At 52.9% G+C, this 19767-nt stretch overlaps 1 protein-coding gene across 3 annotated transcripts in view; it reads left to right on the plus strand.

The window, feature by feature from the left end:
- SLC6A6 (solute carrier family 6 member 6) overlaps positions 1 to 19767 on the plus strand; it is an 84294-nt gene that overhangs the window by 17988 nt on the left and 46539 nt on the right. Inside the window, exon 3 of one of the 3 annotated variants that reach the window (XM_047743789.1) lies at positions 12843 to 12923. The exons of the other annotated variants lie outside the window; for them this stretch is intronic. The gene's annotated coding sequence lies outside the window, so the exon portion shown is untranslated. The remainder of the gene's footprint in view (positions 1 to 12842; positions 12924 to 19767) is intronic. 3 annotated transcript variants of the gene reach the window in all.

Consider the following 19767-nt stretch of genomic DNA (forward strand, 5'->3'; position numbering starts at 1 on the left):
TTGCCCTAATTGAAGCCTCTGCCGATCTTCAGGCCACAAGAGGGAGTGGAGCTGGCCACTTCCCTGGGGAGCCCCTGCCTTCAGGGCTTCAGGGAGCAGCAGATTTAAAACAACCCATCCCAGAGAACCAGTAGCCAGTCTGCCAGCCTTCCTCTTTTGGGGAAGAAACTAAAAAGTCAATAAACAAGATGTGTTAGGAATACTGGACCGTTCTCGGAGGATGATCCATCTAGACCCTTTAGAGAGAGGAGAGATGTGGTTAAGACCAACTCAGCTGTCCAGTGAGTCTGGGTGTCACTGGTGTTTGGCCTCTACCTTGCTGTGTGACCCAGGGCAGGTGACTTAACCTCTCTGGGCCCTCAGGTTCTCTGTAAAAATAGACACAAGGTAGAATCTCTCCTCTCTGGTTGAGGATCAGGAAATAAGGTCTACAAAAGTTCCTCGCACAGTGGCCAGCACGTCGCCCATACCAGTACCCTGTGGCTGTGATAGCTGTTCTTACTGCTGCTGTTAGGATTACTTTTAACACCTCTGTTAGGGTGGTCTGAACATAGAGACAGTACTAGCATGTGCAGCCTTTCGCAGTTCTCAGAGAGGTTTTCCATCTTAATACTTGGCAATATTTTGTAGCATAGTTATTACTGTCCCTGTGTAACAGGTGAGAAATTTGAGGCTCACAAGGTCAGCGGCCAGCTCGAGGTCAGCTATGTGTCAGGACAGGGAGCCCGGGCTTTAGTCCATGCCTTTGGCTTGTTGTCCGTTCCACACAGCAGCTGCTGGATGCTGGGGCTTCTGGATGACCAGGGCTAGTGGGAGCTACTTCTTCTGGCCTCACCTGTGGTGGGAAAGCTTGGGCCTTTGGTGGAGAGAAGATTCTTCGGTTTATTTTCCTGTCTTGGCTCTTAGCCCCAACAGTGGGCACATGGGTTTGGTTTCCCCCCACCCCCCAAGGAGAGAGGTTACAATACTAATGGGTGTCCCCCCCCCACCCTTGACACACACCACCACGCGATTGTCCCTCACTAGCTGGATGTCCTACCTTATAACTCACTTCTGACACTTTACCTGGATCTGCCGGTTAATGATTCAGCCCTCCAAGGCTGACCCCATACTCCCACTGCCTGTTGTAAGTTTCAGATTGCCACGTGTGCTTTTTGGCCCACTGGCTAGAAATCGGAAGTTCACACAACCTCCTCCTTGGGTTTGATTAATTTCCTAGAGCTGCTCGCAGAACTCAGAGAAATGTTTTATTGACTAGATCAGTGGTCTTGTTAGTAAAGGCCATAACTCAGTACCGCCACAAGGAAGAGATATACAGGGCAAGGAATGTGGGGAAGGGGCTTGGGGCTTCCCTGCCCTCCTCTCCAGGTGCTACTCTCTTCAAATCTCAATGTGTTCCCCAGTCTGGAAGCTCTCCTTTAAATTTTTATGGAGGCTTCATTACTTAAGCACCATTGATTAAATCATTGGCCTTTGGTGATTGAACTCCATCTCCAGCCCCCCTCCTTTCCCTGAAGGTCAGTGGGTGGGACTGCACGTTCCAACCTTCTAATCACAGGGTTGCTTCTCCTAGCAACTAGCCCCTAGCCTTAGGTGCCTTCTAAAAGTCATCGTTAACATAACAAAAGACACCTTTCTCACTCTCACCACTTAGGAATTTTTTTTTTTTTTTTTTTTTTTAAAGATCACACCGAAGAGTGCAGGCTCGGGCAGGATTTGGGGGAGGGGAGAGGGGGAGTAGGGCTCCATCCCAGGACTCCAGGATCATGACCTGAGCTAAAGGCAGGCGCTTGACCATCTGAGCCGCCCAGGCACCCTTCTCATCACCTAGGAAATTTATAACAGTTTTAGGAGCTCTGCCAGCAATGGGGACAAAGACCACAGACGTAGTTACATTGATTCTAAATCACCATATCGCAGTTTGCTGTTGTTGTTGTTGTTGCTGTTTTCAGAAACCGGCAGGGCATTTCAAAGACAAGAGCTGCCTGCCCAGGTGAAACCTGAGAGGGGTTTAAGGGAAGTCTGTTCTCAGCCAGCAGATAGTATTAAGTCCAGAAACCCACGTTCCCCAAAACAGGAGCCTCCTGGGTCCTAAGGCTAGAGACACCTCTGGGTTTGGGGGGACTGGCTGTCCCAGGGAGGGTGCCCTGGGTCAGCCTTCAGACCCAGCTGCCCCCAGCACCACCAGCAGCACTGCCTTTATCTACCCACTTCCCACCAACTTGCTGGGGGACCTTGGATGAGTCATTTCCCTTTTCTGGGACCTCATTTTCCTCATGCATAAAACAAGGGTCTGGAATCATTTCCCCAGGGGAGTTTCTGGGGTCTCAGCTTTGGACATGAATCTCAGCTCTGCCTGCTGTGATGGTCCTCCCTCTCTGGGCTGGGTTTCTCTGTGGGGATGTATACTTGGACACATCTTCCATAATGGAGTCTCACCCCTCAACCTATGGCCTTCATCCCTAGGAGTAGCGGAGGCACTTGCCAGTCACTGGCCCCTCTGACCCTCATCCCCAGCCTGACCCCAATCCCGCATTGCCCTGCATCCCCAAATTCCCCCGTCCTTGTTCCTGTCATCACCCCTGAGCTCTTGCTCTGTGGGTCCCATCAGGGCTGCCAGGTTGTGAAGGGCGCATGCCTCTCTCCCTCTGTCCTGCCTCAGTGAGGGGGACATGGTTCTCATTTCTGTTTTCAGGTTGAGTGGTGCTCTGGCCTTCTGATTCCTTCCCAGCCTTCTCTGGGACTCCTGCCTGCCCCCACTGTGTCCCTGACCTGAGAGCTTTCTCTGACCCATTAAGTTAGAGGCCTCCCATCTAAGTACTAAACAGGCCCGTCCCTGCTTGGCTTCTGTGATTGGACGAGATCAGACTCAGAAAGAGACAGACCATGTTTTGATAGGGACTCATGATCTGTGGGAAGGATGCCACAATCGATGAGCGATGTCTGTCAGGGAAGCAGGATGGGTGAAGGCAACAATCCGGGACGGGATGAGGTGAGGACTTCAGGACAGCCTTGGGAGTGGACACCTGCTCTGCAAAAATTGGAAACGGAGGAGCTGAGAGGACCCCAAAAGATCTGTGCAGCTACAGGGCAAGCAGCTTAGAGCATGCTTGTGGGAGAGTGTGACTCCGAAGTCCCAGGATCTTTAATTTGTACTCAGGTTGAAGTTTTCAGACCAGGAGGCCAGAGCTACTTGATGCCTCTTATGGCCTGGATGTCATATTTTGTGCTGGCTACGGGGTGTGTGTGTGTGTGTGTGTGTGTGTGTGTGTGTGTGTGTGTAACAAGGATCCTTCCAGATGCTCTGAATAAGGTTGCTAGGTGAAATACAGAGCATTCTGGTTCAATTAGAATTTCAGATAAACTGAGTCATGTTTTGAGTTTTAAGTATGTCCTTCGCAGTATGAGTATCTGTGACAAGCTTACTTCCTCCACGTCACTTACCCAGATGCCCCGGAGGCCGTGCCCGCAGGCCACTTGAGGTTGCGGCAGGTCCCGGTGAACCCGTTGCTGCAGCGCCTTTCCCAGCCCAGGTCCTCCTCGATGGGAGTCCTGGAGGTGTTGTCTCCTTGGGCATCTGTGTCCTCCTCCAGGCAACCAGAAGGGTCAGCCTAGTTGACTTAGTACAAGGTCTGATTTTGACCTGGAGATGCCTATTGAGCACCTGTGATGCCCGAGAACTTGAGGGTCCTATCCTCCTCTCTGCCGTGTGATGGGCCTGGGGCAAAGTTGTGATGTTCTCTGCCTCATGGCTGAAGAAGCCAGGCTCAGGAAGGTGCCCTGTGACACTGCTGCGGCCACGCAGACCAAGAGATAGGTGCGCTTTTGGGCCCAGGCTCCCCACCCTGTCGTCCTTCCATTGGGGTTGGGGGGCTGCCCCTTGGGGCCCTGCTGCTCTTTTTGGATTATTCCCTCCAGACTTCTGTCCTGTGAGGAGCTCACAGCTGAATGAATTGAGGCATTTACTCAGCATTCAATGTGTCCATTCCCTCAGGTAGTGAGTACTTGTAGAGCTCCTGCTGTATACGAGGCCCACTGCTGAGCAGTGGGGATAGAGTGAGGAAGGAGGCAGGAAGGGAGAGATGACACAAACCATTATTCAGTTGCAAAATGGAACCAGACCTCCCCCCACCGGCACCCCCAAATGCAATTGATGTGAACAACCAGGAGGTCAGGGCTTGTCTCAGGGTAGAGGAGGGAAGCAGCCTGGGAACATGAGCCGCTTCTCCTCATGAGCCTGTCTGCCTCCACCATCCTGTCCTCTCCATCATCCTGAGGAGCATTCTGAGGCTCAGAGAAGTGCATTGACATGCCCAAGGTCACATATCACCTTAAGACACCGTAAGCCTCCACTCCTCCCATAACCTCCCTTTTTGTCCTGTTGCTTACATATTAGGGGTGATTTAGTCACGTTAAAAAGTCCAGATACCGAGTAAACTCTTCAGCATAAAAGAAATGAACTAGAACAGCCCCTGCTCTGGAAGGTTCCCTGGGAGCAGGAGCTGCTTCGAGGCAACCGATTCCTGTCCACATCTCTGGCCTTGCCTGGGATCAGCTGGGTCCCCCGTGGCCAGGCCTCAAAGCTTCGTGGCTGAGGGGGAGAAGGGCCACCCCCACCTTTTTAAAGAAATTAATTTTATTTCATATTCGTAAACATGATGATAGGTGCTGGTGATAGAAACAGGACACAGTGTCAATTTTTTAGACTCGTACTGCCTAGTGAGGGAGACATAGGTGAACATACGAGTTAGACTACAGTTTAGTGTGAGCCTTTTTTTTTCCTGTCTTACTGAGAAATGATGGTCATACATCACTGTGTAGGCTTAAGGTGTGTGGCGTGATGGTTTGTTGTAATACTTAGTGGAGTGATGACCACAACAGATTGTGTTCACATCTGTCTTCTCATAGACAGACACTCCCACCTCCGTAAGGTCGTGGGGTGGGGGGCAGACCTCTTGTTTTCCCTCTGGCTTTTATGTTTCATTTGAGAAGCATCTGTATTTTCAAACCCCTTCCAGCCCTGCTGAGTGGGGGAAGGCCCAGGCGAGAAACTCTGATGTCTGGGGAAGTTTGGGGAAAACCTGTAAGCATCTGAAAACCGAGAATTGAAAGTCTGTTCATTCAGTCAGCAGAGACTTGAGGACTTTTCCTGTGGCCCAGACTCTAGGCCACGCCCTGTGGACCCAGAGTTGAGCCTTTCTCTGTCCGGCTAGTGAGGGGACAGAGTAGCTGTGCATTGGTGGGGTCGCTTGAAGGAGCTTTGGGCACATAGAGTTCACAGAACTTTTTCAGAGGCCTTGAATGACAAAAGCATGCCAGGCAGACCCAAGCAGGGAAGGGCATTTACGGGTAGAGGGAAGCACCCCGGAAAAGGGAAGGCAGAGAGTGTAGTGCAGCTGGGCTATAGTGTCTCGCTCTGGGGGGAGCAGGGGAGAGGAGAGGAGGTGGGTGGGAGGTCTCGGCTGGTGACCCCAAACGCCCTGGTGAGTGCTGGGGTCTTGATCCACTTTGGGGAGCTAGTCTGGAACCTGAAGTCCTTAGTGAGTGCTGCAGGTGCCCCCTTAAAGGTAGTGACTGTTGTTTGGTTGTCTTGACAACTGGCTTCTGCTCAGGAGGAGAAACAGCCCAGCCCAGCCCTCACCCCAACAGGCTTGCAGGAGCTTTGCAGGCGCTGCCAGAGGTCCCGGGAGGAAACCCACTCTAATGAGATGTCTAACCTAGTTTTGATGACTCATGTGGTTTGAGGAGCATGTGAAATGCCTTGGGAGGGGGTGGCAGTGCCAGCAGACTGGGCCACTTGTGTGTCACGGAACCCCGGATGCAGGAACTGTTCATTTGACATTTCCCTGTGGGACTGAAGAGCCCCGGGTGCTTGTTCCTGCCCCCAGTCATTGTTGTCGTTGATTAACTGCGTGAAATGAAAGGCTGTCCATGGGTGCCGTTTCTCCTGAGAGCAGATCCACGCCTGTACTGAGGCCCTTCCTCCTACCTTCCCTTGTGTAATTTGGGGTGGCCCATTTTACAGATGATGCAACTGAGGCCCCAAGGGGAAGTGACATTCCTGAGGTCACTGCTTGCCACGGACAAGTGACAGAGTCAGGCTCCAGCAGAAACCTTTTAAGGTGACGCAGCAGAGGCAAAAGTGGAACTCAGCAAAGGGGATTTGGGGAACAGTGTCTCACAGGGGGTGGTGCCTGTCGGGGAATTCAGACAACAAGGCTGGAGAGGACTGGAGGGCCCCTCCTCTCCACTGATCATGCCAGGGAGGAATTATGTAGAATTCCACCATCGAGGGGTCAGCGGGAACCAACTGATAAATAGAGGAGTCAGTTTAAAAGGACGGATTTCTTGACTATTTATAGTTGTGGCCTGAATCTCAGGTATCCTTGTCCCCAAGGAGTAAAAGGAGACTTTTCTGATCTGCTGGGCTATCTAGAGGGTGAATAAGCTGATTAAGTCCTGGGGCTGCCCCTGAGGATTGGACAATGCAGGAGGGTCTGGGTGAGAGGAGCTCAGAGGAGGTGGGGGCGGGGCGCCCAGGGCTCAGTCCCTTCCCTTCACGAATTTGTTATTAGCCTCCTAATTGCTCTAGGTAGCCTGAATTGAAATGGTTAACATTCTTTCTAGCCTGAGGGGCCAGTATTTAGTAATCCCTGCAGGTATTACAAAATGAAATGGGAATGTCCTTGTACAAAGCTGCCTCCCAGAGGTAGATTTTTTTGCCAGCTGTTGCGAAGTCTAGGCTGGCCTGGGACCTGTGATCTGGGCCTGCTCAAGAGACCTGGATTCCGATCCTAGCTGGTTAATGTGCAAAATGACACCCCTGCCTACTGCTGCCCTCCGTTTCCTCCTGTGTTAAGTCAAGTGAAGAGGGGGACTTCCTGGGGCGCCTGGGTGGCTCAGCGGGTTAAAGCCTCTGCCCTCAGCTCAGGTCATGATCCCAGGGTCCTGGGATCGAGCCCCACATCGGGCTCCCTGCCCAGCGGGGAGCCTGCTTCCTCCTCTCTCTCTGCCTGCCTTTCTGCCTACTTGTGATCTCTGTCTGTCAAAAAAATAAGTAAAAAAAAAAAAGAGGGGGACTTCCTGGTGTCAAAGGCCAGAGCCAAGAGATGCCCCAGAGCCCAGTGGTTGAGGACCCAGGGTTCTGGAGCCCTGCCTCTTCCTGGCTGTGCAACTTCGGTCAAGTCACTCAACCCCACTGAGCCTCATACGGGGTAAGATTCCTCATCTCACAGGAGAGTTGGTAAGGACTGGGTAAATATTCGGCACCCAAGTGTCAGGCACTGAGCTGGGCACACACAGTCGCTCAAACCAGGGAGCTCTCCAGAACTGGCTCTGCCATGCTCGCATTTAGAGTGTGTTTTTTTGTTCCGTGAGAGTCTCTGAAAAAATGTCATGAAGTCTCATTACTTTTGGACTGATTATAGGAGAAAAGCAAGCAGCTAGAATCAGTGAAAAGTGGTTTAAAATGCAGTAAGAAAAATATTTAGCATGATTAAAAAATTACTACCAGCTAGAATATTATCAAATGCCCAACAGAGTGCCAGGCACATAATGTTAGCTGTAACTATTTTTGTTTCCAGGATGTAAGAACAGTTGGAATTGGAACAGAAGGTTGCTATGACGATGGTACACGAGGGTCCTTCTCATTTGCTATCTCTAGGGAGGAGGCCCACCCTCTGCCCTGGAGCATCCCCTGGGCGTGGGAGGAAGAAACTAGGACTACAGCTGAGGAATGAGCAACTTGTTCTTTGGGGAGATGGGTGGGGGATGGTCAGGGAAGGCTTCCTGGAGGAGGTGTCATTTGAGACTGGAGAGGAGCAAGGATGTGCATTCTGAGGGCCTGAAATGGCCTATAGAATGCACTAAGCTGTGAAAGCACAGGGTCTCCCAGGCAATGATGTAGAGAGACAGTAAAGTTCTATGACCAAAGAACCTCCCCTTGCTTTAGTTCTGCTAAAGGACCCTCCTTATTGCTGGCATTTTTCTGGAGTACTCCATCTCTGGGCACGTGGGCTGTGTTGGAAGGGACATTGTGACCTCGTGAGCAGATATTCTGAGGCCCATAACCAATGTGCTGGGTATCTTTTATACTCTCTAGGGCTTCCGATGTCCCCAATTTCCCAGTGCCTGGGGTAAGTCATGTTTGCATGTCTACCTGTGTCCCATCTGCTCGCAGAGCCTCCGTCCTCTTACAGAACCTTACTGGGCTGCCTTTCTGTGATTTCAAGCTTGGGAGGTCCCCAACAGCTTCAGTTACCTAGGAAACCGTGTCCAGGGAGTCCACTCAGGAGAGAGGGAGCAGAGGGCAAATGTGAGAGCCCTTCACTGCTCCAATCTGAGTGGTCCAGCCGGAGGCCTGGTGGGAACAAGGTCTTTCCCGAGGGCATCCAGCTTGGAGTGGGCCATGGCTCCCCTTGCCAAGAACTGTCCACCCAGGCCACCCACCCCAGACTACCAGTGGGATCCTCTGTTTACCCACTGCCTCCGACCAAATCCTGGCTTGATAGAGCCTCTCAGCCCCTGAGGTGACCCGAGGTAGGTTGCTGGGTAAACAGGCAGAGCATTCCCTTGGGGTCAAAGACCTCTGTGGGATTTGGTGCTCTGTGTGGCGTGGGCCTGGGAAGGAGCTCCCCAAATAAATGAATTGAGCTGGCCCTAGGCATCCAAAACAGTAGGAGCAGGCAGGGGAACTGGAGGCCTAGAACCTGAGTTGAAACACTGGAGACCGAAGCATTGGCACCTAGGCCTCAATTTACCCACCTGTAAAACGGGCACATGAGATCCGATCACGGTGTTTAATTTTCTGAATTCGTACACATCCACAGAAGAAATTGGGGTTGAATAGGGGTGTAGCCCACCCGCGGGCTGGCAGACCTTTTACCATAATTGCCTTTGTCTTGCCTTTCTGCTAGCTGGCAGTTCCCTGAGAGTGGCTCCCTCATGAACCGTGTTTGCCTTCACGCGCGACGTCTTAGCCTGACCCATCTATGCACCTGGCCCAGTACTGGGTGGTTTATGTGTATCAGCTTGTGTAATCATCCCTGTGCCCTGAGGGGGTGGTGCTGTTATCAGCCACAGTTTAGGGATGAGGAAACAGGCACAGTAGGCTGCCCAGAGCCCCACAGCAGGGCCCAACTCGGGTCTTCCTGGAAAGCCCCCTCCCTCCTCTTTTCAATCCTCAGCCTGCATATCGCTAAACTCTGGGCATTGGGGGTTTGGGGCTGATTTGTCATTCGTTAATGATGGCCAGGTGAGGGTTCTCGGGTACCCAGGGACCTCCAACTAGGACCTTTGGGGTTTTGAGGCTGCTGGGAGTTTGGGGGGTCCCAGAATCTGATTAGCTGCAGCCAATCTGGAGGATACCACCAAGCTGCTCCTCCTCCCAGAGGTCGTCTTCACAGCCATGCAAGGAAGCAGGGAGGCTGCTGGGCCACTCTGCTCCAAGTGGCCAGTTGGCACCCCCCCCCCCCACGGGGACGCTCTGCAGCCCACTTTCCAGTAGTGTTTGTAACACGAACTTGGCTCTCAAGGCCAGGCCCCAGGCCCTGTAACTTCCGTCTCTCCTGCTTGGCCAGCACCACTGCCCGTGGGGTATGGACAGCTGGTCTGGGGCGCTGCAGGCCTTGGTCTAGCTCCCCGGCTGAGGGCAGCTGCCTGAGCTGTTCTCCCGACCCCATGCCAAGGCAAGCTAGGGGAGGTGATAGGAGGGCCCACATCTGTGCCCAGATCCCCCAAGGAGCCACCAGCCCACAGGACCTACATAGTCCCATAGTCAGCAGGTATTCTGGGAGGGTACCCCACCATGGAAGAGGAGGCTGGATAGAAGGGAAGGGGCAGTTGGGAAGAGGCAGGAGTGTTTGGGGGGGGGCTGCCCCATGTCTGAGAACCAGCTGACCTGCATTCGAACAGTGGTCCTGGTGTAGGGCACCCAAACTGTCACTGGTCTTGGGGTCCTCATGCTGATAGCTCACGCTTTGTTCAGGTACTAAGTAGTCTGTTAGCTCATTCATCCCTTAGCAACCCTAAGAAGTAGGTGCTTCTTCTGTCCTCATTCTGTATTTGAGGAAACTAAGTCACAGACAGGTATATCTGTGGTATGTCTTTTCTTCTGCTGGAGGGGTAGCCTTTGTAGAGAGACGTGTGTGTGCACATGTACACCTACCTATGTGCACGTGTGTGGGAGGGATGGTTAATGGGATCCTGTAGGTGTGAGCTGTTAAGGTCTGCTGGTCAGCTGGTTGAAACCATGGTCCAGGGAAGGCCTGGTGCTGCCTTGGTCAAGCAGTGGTCACTGGCAGAGCTGGGGCCTCACCTGGGCTTCCTGGGTCCTTCCTGCTATTGTCCTTGGGTTTGGGGAGCTGACGCTTTAGGGACAGGTGCCTGCTTCTCCATTTCAGAAGGCCCCACCTGCTGCCTCTACTTCAGGGAAAAAATGACTTCCACTGTGCTGGGGTAACAGCTAGGGGCCCCCAAGTCCCAGGCAATTTGCCCAGTACTTCGTGTCTCTTTGGACATGCTGCCCAAGATCTGCTGTGCTGGGTTTGCCCCCTGGGTGGGGAGGGGAGTCTCTGAAGTTTGTTCTCCCAGGATCACATACCCTACTCAGCTCCCTGCCCCAGAAGTCACAGGTCATCCATCTGCCAGCCCCAACCTTGATTTCTCAAATTCTTTTTAACTTCAGCCAGCATAGAGGGATCATTGCCTTGTCCCTGGTTCAGATTGTGTCGCTTGCTCACTGGGTGACTTTGGCCAGGTCCTGTTTCCTCTCTGAGCCTCGGTTTTCTTACCTGTAAAATGGGTTACTATAAAGGTGCAGTGGCGAAAGGGAATAGGGGAGCCTCTGGCGGATTGTCAAGTCTGGGCACATGGTTCTGGGGTCGTCCTGGGACTGACTGGGGCTGGCAGAAATGAACCCCAGCCGGCCAAGCCCCAGCTGTTCCCAGTGCTGGCAGGGGCTACGCAGACGGTGTGTGCACACAGCCATTGCCTGTTTGCGTGCCTTACCATCAGGCAGTGAGAGTCTCCTTCACTGGTTGGTTTTGTTTTACATGTTACCAATCATCTCCCAGTTCATTAGCATCACTCTTCCCAGCCTCACCTGATTCTAAGAGTCCCGTGGAGGGTTTAATGACCTTGAAGATTCAGAGTCGGAGGAGGTCTGGGGCAGGTCCAGGCATCTGGATTTTCAGCCAGAGTCACAGGCAATGGTGATGTTTAGGCAGCTGGGTTTATCCAGCAGCTCAGCCCAGAGACTTGGGCAAGGAATGGTTTCACAGGTTATGGGGACCACTTTACAGATGAAGAAACTGCGCTTTCCCAAGGAAAACTTTGAACTTTGTCCAGGGTTGAAGTCTGAGCAAGAGCCCAGCCCCCCAGTGAATGGTGAGGTGACATAGGCCAGAGGCGGCAAGGGGGAAAAATGGGATGGGCAGGAATGGCTTCTTGGAGGGGTGACCCTTGGGCCAGGTCTTAAAGGTGGGTGGGATCCTCTTAAACATAAGGGAACCCACAAAGCACAGCACTGAATGGGCTAGTGAGGAAAAACAAGGAGGTCCCGAGACTGGGGCAGGACCGGAGGGATAGGTAAGGTGGCAGAGATTGGGGAGTGACAGTGTCAAAGTATCACAAGCTTTGGATTCCAGGTGAGGAAATAGATGATTCTCCAAGCAGCTGGGAGCCACCGATAGTTCTTGAGGGGAAGGCAACATGGTAGGCAGTGGGATGGGCTAAAAAGAAGGTTGGCTGAGCTAGGGGGCATGCCTCTGGGGAATTCCCAGTGGTTGAGATGGCCTCATTTTGTGTCGCCACATGGGTGACTGGCCATAGGGAGGCACCATGCTCATTGCAGAAATGATCGGGCCACAGGTGGAATTACAGTGGGAGGTGAAGGGAGTTGGAGGCCGTCTGGGGGTTGCCCTGGGAGATGGTCTGCACCATATAGAAATGTTCTTCTCTTGAGCCCACCCCACCCCTGATATGGATTTTAATGCTGAATTTTCATCTAGCCAGGCAGTAGCTGCTGTTACGCACTGTCTTGTAGCCTAGGAGTTGCCCCTGCGGGCACACCACTATCCGCCAACACGATGGGTCTAGCCAGGTTGGGAATAAGCTTTGCCTTCAGCCTTTGGCACCCACTGTATTCCACTGGGTCGGGGATGCTGGGAGCCTCCCTGCCCTCCCTCACTTCCTTCCAACCTTGCTTTTCCCTCTGAAATGAGTTTTCTTCAGCTCCAATGGCCCAGCTGTGAAAGAGGCTGGTGGCTCTTGTTCATTGGCTATGGATCGGGACCTCGGTTTGCTTATCTGGAAAGTGGGCTTGCACATGCACCTTCCAGTACCCTAAGGCCCCCATTTTTGTTCCTTGCGGTTTTTGTGCGGGATCCACAAGAATCCTCCAGTGGATCCACAAGGAGCCTGCCAGTAGGATTTGGCAAACCTTTAGGAAACCAAGGAGAATTCACTTCAAAGTCAGTTTGGGAACATGCTCGGGGAACATGTTTCATGAAAAGTGATTTCCTGAAGATTGAGGACTCGTCTGTCAAAAGAGGGCAAAGCAGGGCGCCTGGGTGGCTCAGTGGGTTAAGCTTCTGCCTTCAGCTCACAGGGTCCTGAGATCGAGTTCTGCATCAGGCTCTCTGCTCGGCGGAGAGCCTGCTTCCCCGCCCCCTCTCTCTGCCTGCCTCTCTGCCTACTTGTGATCTCTCTCTCTGTCAAATTAAAAAAAAAAAAAAAAAAGGAGGGCAAAGCTTTGTACAGATTTGACCGTCTCCGGGGAACTGTGCTCAGGTGCGGGGGACACATCTCCTCTCTGTCTGGCTCACCCTTAATTCTGTCAGCAGCCCTGCCCGGTCCTTAGGCGTCACGTGCTGCTGCTGTCCTGTGCTCTCTCCACCGAGCTGAGGAACCTTCGCAGCTCTGAGGTATTACATATTTACTCCTATGTTGAGTGTGCCCAGGGTTGTGAGCCCTGAAGGTCTGACAAATATTGATAGTGCTGGGCCTTCTACCAGGTGTCAGGAAGCTGGCCCTGGGTGACAGTAAGCAAACAATTACAAGATGGGCTGGTGAGCCTGGGGACAGAGGTGATGTGAACCACAGAGCCCAAGGAAGGCACGGGGGTGTCCTCAGGGCCATTGTTCTGGGGAATCGCTTGAGGATTGCCTATGCATTACTTGGGGAACAGTGTGCCAGGCTAGGGGAACAGAATGAGCCAAGGCATGGAGGCATGAGAAAGCCTCGGGGGGGTGTGTGGTTCCGTAGCCCCTGAGGATCTCAGGTGGGCTTTGGGTGGGGGAGGACACTTGAGACTTGACTGCCAGGTAAATGGAGGAAATTCCAGGCAACACACCCCTTTGCTCTGAAATGGAGCACTGGCAGCAGACATGACGAGTTGAAGACCACCAGTCTTGCTAAATCCCTAGCTGCTTTGTTCCACAGGCACCAGACTCCCCCTGAGCTAAATTTCTAAGATGTGAAGTATGAGTGCAGCCAGGAAGGAAGAAGGTCCTTCCTCATTGAGTAGAGACATGTTTAAAAGAGGAACCATAACAGGGACCTTGTTTTTTATATACATTTAATGAGCAAGGAGCCTTCACACACCATAGATGGGAGATTGTGCCCATCTTACAGACTGTAACACTGAGGCTGAGAGAGGTGCCTTCTCTAGGCCGTTTAGCAAAGAGTGCTTTGGCTGTTTCTATGGAGATGTGACTTCCGACAGAACCCTGGTGACAAAGTTGGAGGTGACTGACTCTGAGTGGGTGTTGGGCCACAGGCATGCCCTTCGCTGGCCTTGTCACTGAGGGCCTATCTTTCTCCAGTTTCTATAGAGCCAGGGAGGGACTGCCCTGTTTGCTTTTCACCTCCAGTGAGAGGAGGGCGGCTTTAGGGTTCTTACAGCTTAAAAGGGGAAGTCTGAGGAAATGGAAACTGAGCTTTTCTTTTTTTTTTTTCTCATGTCTCTTTTTTTGTGACCTCCAGAAATAATCCTGGGTTCTACAGAGCCTGCCCCAGGACCATGGTAGACCCTACCCCACCCCCACTTCCGGCCAAACCAGGCTGAGGGCTGGGGTGATGGGGACACAGACGGGAGGAGAGTGACAGGCTGTGGCTGGTGAGTCAGTGCCAGGAGACCGTTGCCTGCTGACTCACTGCCCTGTGCACCAACACAGGCCCCCGAGCGCCCCCGTTAGCCATCATGGCGGCCCTGCCCGCTCTCCTTAACTTCCTCTCCTTTTGTGAAGCTTTTGGTGTGGCGGCATACGCTGGAAATCTACCATGCAGCACTTGGGTCCAGAGCCTGCTCAAACAGAATCCATGAGGCCGGTCTGTTCCTGAACTCTGGCGTCCTCCAGGAGTCCAGATCTAGCCAGGCAGTGAGGCCCAGCCTGGAGAGTGTCAGGGCCCTGCTCCTTAAAGCTCCTCTCCTTCGCCCTTGACCAGATGTATAATTCCTGTCCTCCTCCTGAACTTGTAGAATAATTTCTGTGTTACTTGGACAGAACAAGCCCCTCCCCTCTGTCTCTGGACGTTAGTACCTTGGGGGTGGGAAGGTGACCTCGGATCCCCCTGCGGTGGCCCTGGGCCACCAGGGTAGTAAGTGTGCGGTTACCACGGGATAGTTGGAGCCTTTCCTACCCACTCCCCGAGGTGAGTGAACCCCTGAGGTCCTGTAGCAGCAGATGCTCACCCTGTTGTTCTTTCCAAACCCATGGGCTTCCCCCATGGAGAGATGAGGGGCCTGACTCAGGTCACGAGGGTGTTTTTTTCCTTTGTGGCACCGGTGTTGTGGCCCTTAGCCAAGGGGAAGGAGGTCCTGCCACCATCCTTGGCTTTTCCCTCTTGATTCAGCCAGTCCTACAGGTAGTCAGCTCATGAAAAGGGGGCTGGGTGGCTCTGGGGTGTTGGGGGTAAGGACTCAGTCTCCCCAGCTCCCCACTAACGAGTCCCCATTAGCAACAGCTTACAGGGAAGAGCCAAGCGTGGGTCCTCGAATCCCCTTCCAGGGTGGAAGGGAGAAGTTGGCCAGACAGTCAGGAAAAATTGGGGGCTGTAGCCACATAGTGGAGTCCTTACTGAGCACAGAACTCTCCAGGGACTCCCACCAGCCTCTGGCTAAACCCAGCTTTTAATCCTGGCCTCCTCTCTGCGTCACCCCATGCTCTGTTTCATTTTGCGCTCTGTCCGACGCTGGCCTTCTCTCCCCATTCCTTTACCGCGTCCAATGTGGCCCTTTTGGTACACACTATTCCCTGCTCTGAGAACAGCATTCCCCCAGATGTTTGCCACACAGACCTCAGTTCCAGTGTGGTTGAGAGCATGGACCCTGAAGCCCCTTGCCTGGGCTCAGATCCCAGCTGTGTGACTTTGGGCAAGTGACTTCCCTTCTCTGGACCTTACTCCTTCATGCAGGCTGCTGAGAAGAATGAATGAATTGCTGCTCCAGGGCCAGGCCTGCCCCCTCCATGAAACCTTACCTCCTCAGAGGGGCCTCACTGACTCCTGGGTCCCTGTCACCTACATCTCATCCTTCATTGTCTTCTACATGCTGGTCCTGTCTAGTAAATATTTACCTCCCCTTCTAGAACATCAGCTCCTGGGGGCTCACCTCCATGCCCCCGGTTCCTAGATCAGTTCCTGGCACCTCGTCGGGTAAGCTTCTCGGTAAATGTTTATCCAGTAGTCCCTGCTTGCCAGAGCTACCCTTCCTCTGTTTTCGACCCTGGACATCCGACATGCAAAGGGGCAATACTAGGCCCGCGTAACCCAGTGGAACCGGAACTAGGCACAGCCTTTTGACCCCTAGTCCATAGCCCTTCCCCCTGACTCAGTGGCCTGCTTGGCCAGTGCCCAGGTCTCCTCTGTGGTGCGCATGGTGGGTGCCCTGCTTGCCTTCACCCCCGGGGGCCACACCCCAATGTCCTGTCTTCTCTGCTCTGCCCCTCCCCCAGCCCAGCCTGGTGCCTTCCTCCTCCCCACCCCCACGCTATTTGCATGTCCTCTTTTTTTGTTTCATCTGTTGACTGCCTGTGGTTCTCTGGGCTTTGGGTCAGTGCCTGCCACTTCCAAGGAGATAAGAAAAATATTTGGACCCAGTCCCCAAGACCTTTTACCTGTAAATGTTTTTGTGAGAAGAGGATAAAGTGGCAGTACATTGGGCCCACATCCTGCCCGCCACCAGTTTGTCCCAGAGGTCAGTTCTATGCAAAACCTCTTCACTTTCCCCCACCTTTTCCTCTGTAAACCACAGACTGAGGAGTAGGACTCGTTCTTTTAGGTCCCTGTCCAGAGGTTACATTCCTTCCGGGGACACGGAGGCAGGATCTGGGTGCAAATCCTGACCTATGGCCTCGTGGCTGTGTGACCTGGGCCAGACCTTCCCCTTCTGTACACTTCAGCATCTTGTCCTGTGGAAAGGGAAGGCTCTGTGAGGCTTGGGGAGAAGTAGACACTTAGACGGGGGTTCAGGGCCGATCATGTGACAGGTAAGGTGTTACGTGAGGGGTCTCTGAGGGTGGGTAGACCTGAGTTTTTGTGGGGTGGGGGCTTTGCAGTTAGATGAGGGAAGGGGAAGGCCTTACCCACAGATGCTGAACCCCAGGTAGCTCACAAGCTCTGTCCCCAGAGATGACATGCTAAAAACAATATCCCAAACAGATTTCACTTTCACTAGGACCAGAATGTGGTTGCTCATTGTTTGGCTTTGTTCCGGACAAAACAATGCCAGGCTTCCTGGATGACCTCACTGGGGTGAGCTCTTAGGCCCGTGAGGCCGGGCTGGTCAGCATCTCCAGGCAAGCCTGCCCTGCCCTTTGCTGTGGCCACCTTGGGTGACCTGGGGTGATGGTGTGACCAAAGAAGGCACACCATTTGTCTCTGGGCCATGCAGTGTGTTAGAAATTAGAAAACTTAGGTAAGGCAGTGGGAGCTGAGGAGAGCTGCCGGTGGCTGGAACCTAGGCTTCTGTTTGCCACAGACCCTACTCTTCCCCAAGGCCTCCCGCTGTACCTGTCTTTCACCTGCCAAGCCCTTAGGGCCGTTGAGATTTTCAGACATGAGTGATCCCGAGATACAAACAGATAAACAAGACAGAAGGTTACAGACCCCACGATTCAAGCCAATGATTAAATCTTTTGAAGGTATACCTTTTTATGAAAAAGACAAAAAGTCTTTTTTAGATTCATTTCTACTTTCTCTTCAAAAACAGCTCCCGTTAAGGCACAGGCTAAAATACTGCTCTTACCCATGCCTCGTGTTTTTGGTTGGTTGGTGGAGTTTTTTGGCGCTTACATATTTATTCTTGTATTCAATTCTAAATGAGCCCTTCCTAGGGCCAGGATGGTACCTAAGGAGCCTTTGGCAGACGTTACTAACTGATCCCAGCCCTCCTACTCACTGAGCCTGTCCCTTGCCTGGAGTCTGTGGACACAGGGCTGGAAGGAGCCCCTTTGGATCTATCAGAGAAGTCTGGGAAGATCTCCCTGGCTGCTGGAGGAAGCCTCTGGTCCAGAGCGCCCTGCATCCCGGCTATCGATTGATACCACTTCCTCAGCCTGCCCAGTCCGTCCCTAAGGCCCCGGGGTCCTGTCCCCTCTGTGTCCCATGGCTCCTCACTTCCCTGTCCACCATCACCTACTTTTCTGATGTGTCCAGTCCAGCGGCTTGAAGCTGACTTAAAAGCACCAGGCCTGATGTCACCCTGTCAGCTTGCTAAATCCAAACCAGCCGAGTGCTTGAGAATGTGGGATTGAGGCTGAAACAGACCTGGGAGCCATTTGAAACTTCATAGGACTTTCACTTGCTGTGTGATTCCTGACAAGTGACTTCACCTCTCCAGGCCTCGTCAGCAGTACAGGGATGGTAATGGCTCCCAGAGAGGTGGTTAACTAAGAAAATGCTTGCAAAGCACTTAGCCCAGTGCTAAATAAACGTGCCTGTAGTCATCACTTCACCGATGTAGCTTGCCTTTTTCCTCCTTTTCAAAACACTGAGGATATGATGCCTGCCACACAGTATTATAAAATTCCAATGTGGTCAGCTATTTTCTTCAATAATTGCTAATATTTATTAATCACTTCGTATGTATCGGGCCCTGTGTGGGACGTTTTATAGGCAGCCCCCTGTTTAATCCCTATGAAGTGAGTTTTAACCAGTGAGGCCCAGAGAGGTGGTTACTTGCTCCGGGTCACATGGCTGGGTCGTGGCCTCAGTGAACCCAGGCCTCTGGCTCTGGAGTGGACAGAGAAACGAGGAAAGGTGAGGATAAAGACCTGCTCTGGAATGCTTGATTACATAGAGAACCCAACAGGACAGGGCTATCCAGGCCTGTGGTTTCCCCAGCTGTAAAGTGGCTAGATCCTCCAGATCTCCCCTGGGGATTCTAGGAGCCACTTGCCTAACCCCCAGAGTTTTACCGAGAAACGCTGGCTAGGGAGGCCCAGAGGTGGAACTCAGAGGCTGACTGTGTGCTGGGCATTAATAGGATGGCAGGTATTCTAAAGAGGAAATAGCAGAGCACCTGCCGCCTTCTTTTGAAAACCTTGTAGAAGCTCATGAGTGGGTAAGTCAGTGACCATGAGAAATTGAAATCCTCATTCTTTTCCAGAGAGAGCCTTCTGGGAAGCCGATTGTTTTTACTCAAGAAGGTTTGAGTTTTGCAAGGGAGGGTGAGAAGTTCCAGCTTCTTGGGCAGCTCCTCCAGGAAAAAAAAAAAGGCTACCCCCCCCCACCCCCACCCCCCACCCCGGTCTGGGACTGAGGGGAAGACAGCCACAGCAGGGTCTACAACTTGGTTCAGAATGCAGCTGGTTGTGGTGTGTGGGCACCTGGGGCCTGAGGGCTTGGGAGGGCGTGGGATGTGGGCAGGGTGCCCAGTCTCTGGCTCTACCCTCCACCTCTGCATCCTTTTCCCTCTGGCCTTAGCATCCTCACCTGCAAATAGTACAGAGGGCTCCTCCTTTCTAAACTTTGCTCCTGTGCCCCAGGCGTTGGACAGATCATGATGGGAGTTCTGACTTCAGCCTTCCTGGGTCCCTAGGCTCAGGCAGGCCTCCTGCTTCTCTGCCTGAACTTCGGTGAAACGGTACAAAAAAAAAATCCCTTCCACAAGAAGGCTGCTTGAGGAGTAAATAGAAGACTATTGACAGCTCAGCACAAAGTAAATACCAAAAAATCTGGTGGGTGTAGATCAGGGAGAAGCAAAGGAACATCCGATAGATCCACGGTGTTGCTGGCTCACGTTGCGGGCACGAGGTGGGATCTGTGCCCAGACGTGCCAGAGCTGACCAGGTGACCTGCAGGTTGGTCCTCAGGCACAGCCAGTTCTGGCCGTGACCCCTGGAGCAGAGAGACAAGGGGAGAATTTCAGCTGGGCAAGGAGGGAGCTTTTATCCTGGAGCCTCTGTGTCAGAGCTGATTCTAATGCCGATTCTAATCGCTTCTTGCTGTAATAACCAAAGAGGAAGCTCTTAAAATGGGGAATTATGTATCACGGTCGCTACAAAATAGCCCTGGGACTGGTGCCAAGGAAAACAGCTCTTGGCGGCGGCCAACAAGGCAGCAGGCTGCTGGAACGCCTCGGGGGAGGGGGGTCTTGTTCCTAAGCACTTACTGCACCGTGGGGTGGGGTGACGGGGGATTCGGGGGCTTCTTTGTCAGTCCATGGAGATGGATGGAATTACTTCAGGGAAGGTGGCACGTCTGAGATGGGGCCGCGCTGGCAGAGAGGTAGGTGACAGAGCTGAAGGTTCAGGCACATGACCGTTA

This window comes from Lutra lutra, chromosome 1, assembly GCF_902655055.1.
Source record: "Lutra lutra chromosome 1, mLutLut1.2, whole genome shotgun sequence".
NCBI lineage: Eukaryota > Metazoa > Chordata > Mammalia > Carnivora > Mustelidae > Lutra > Lutra lutra.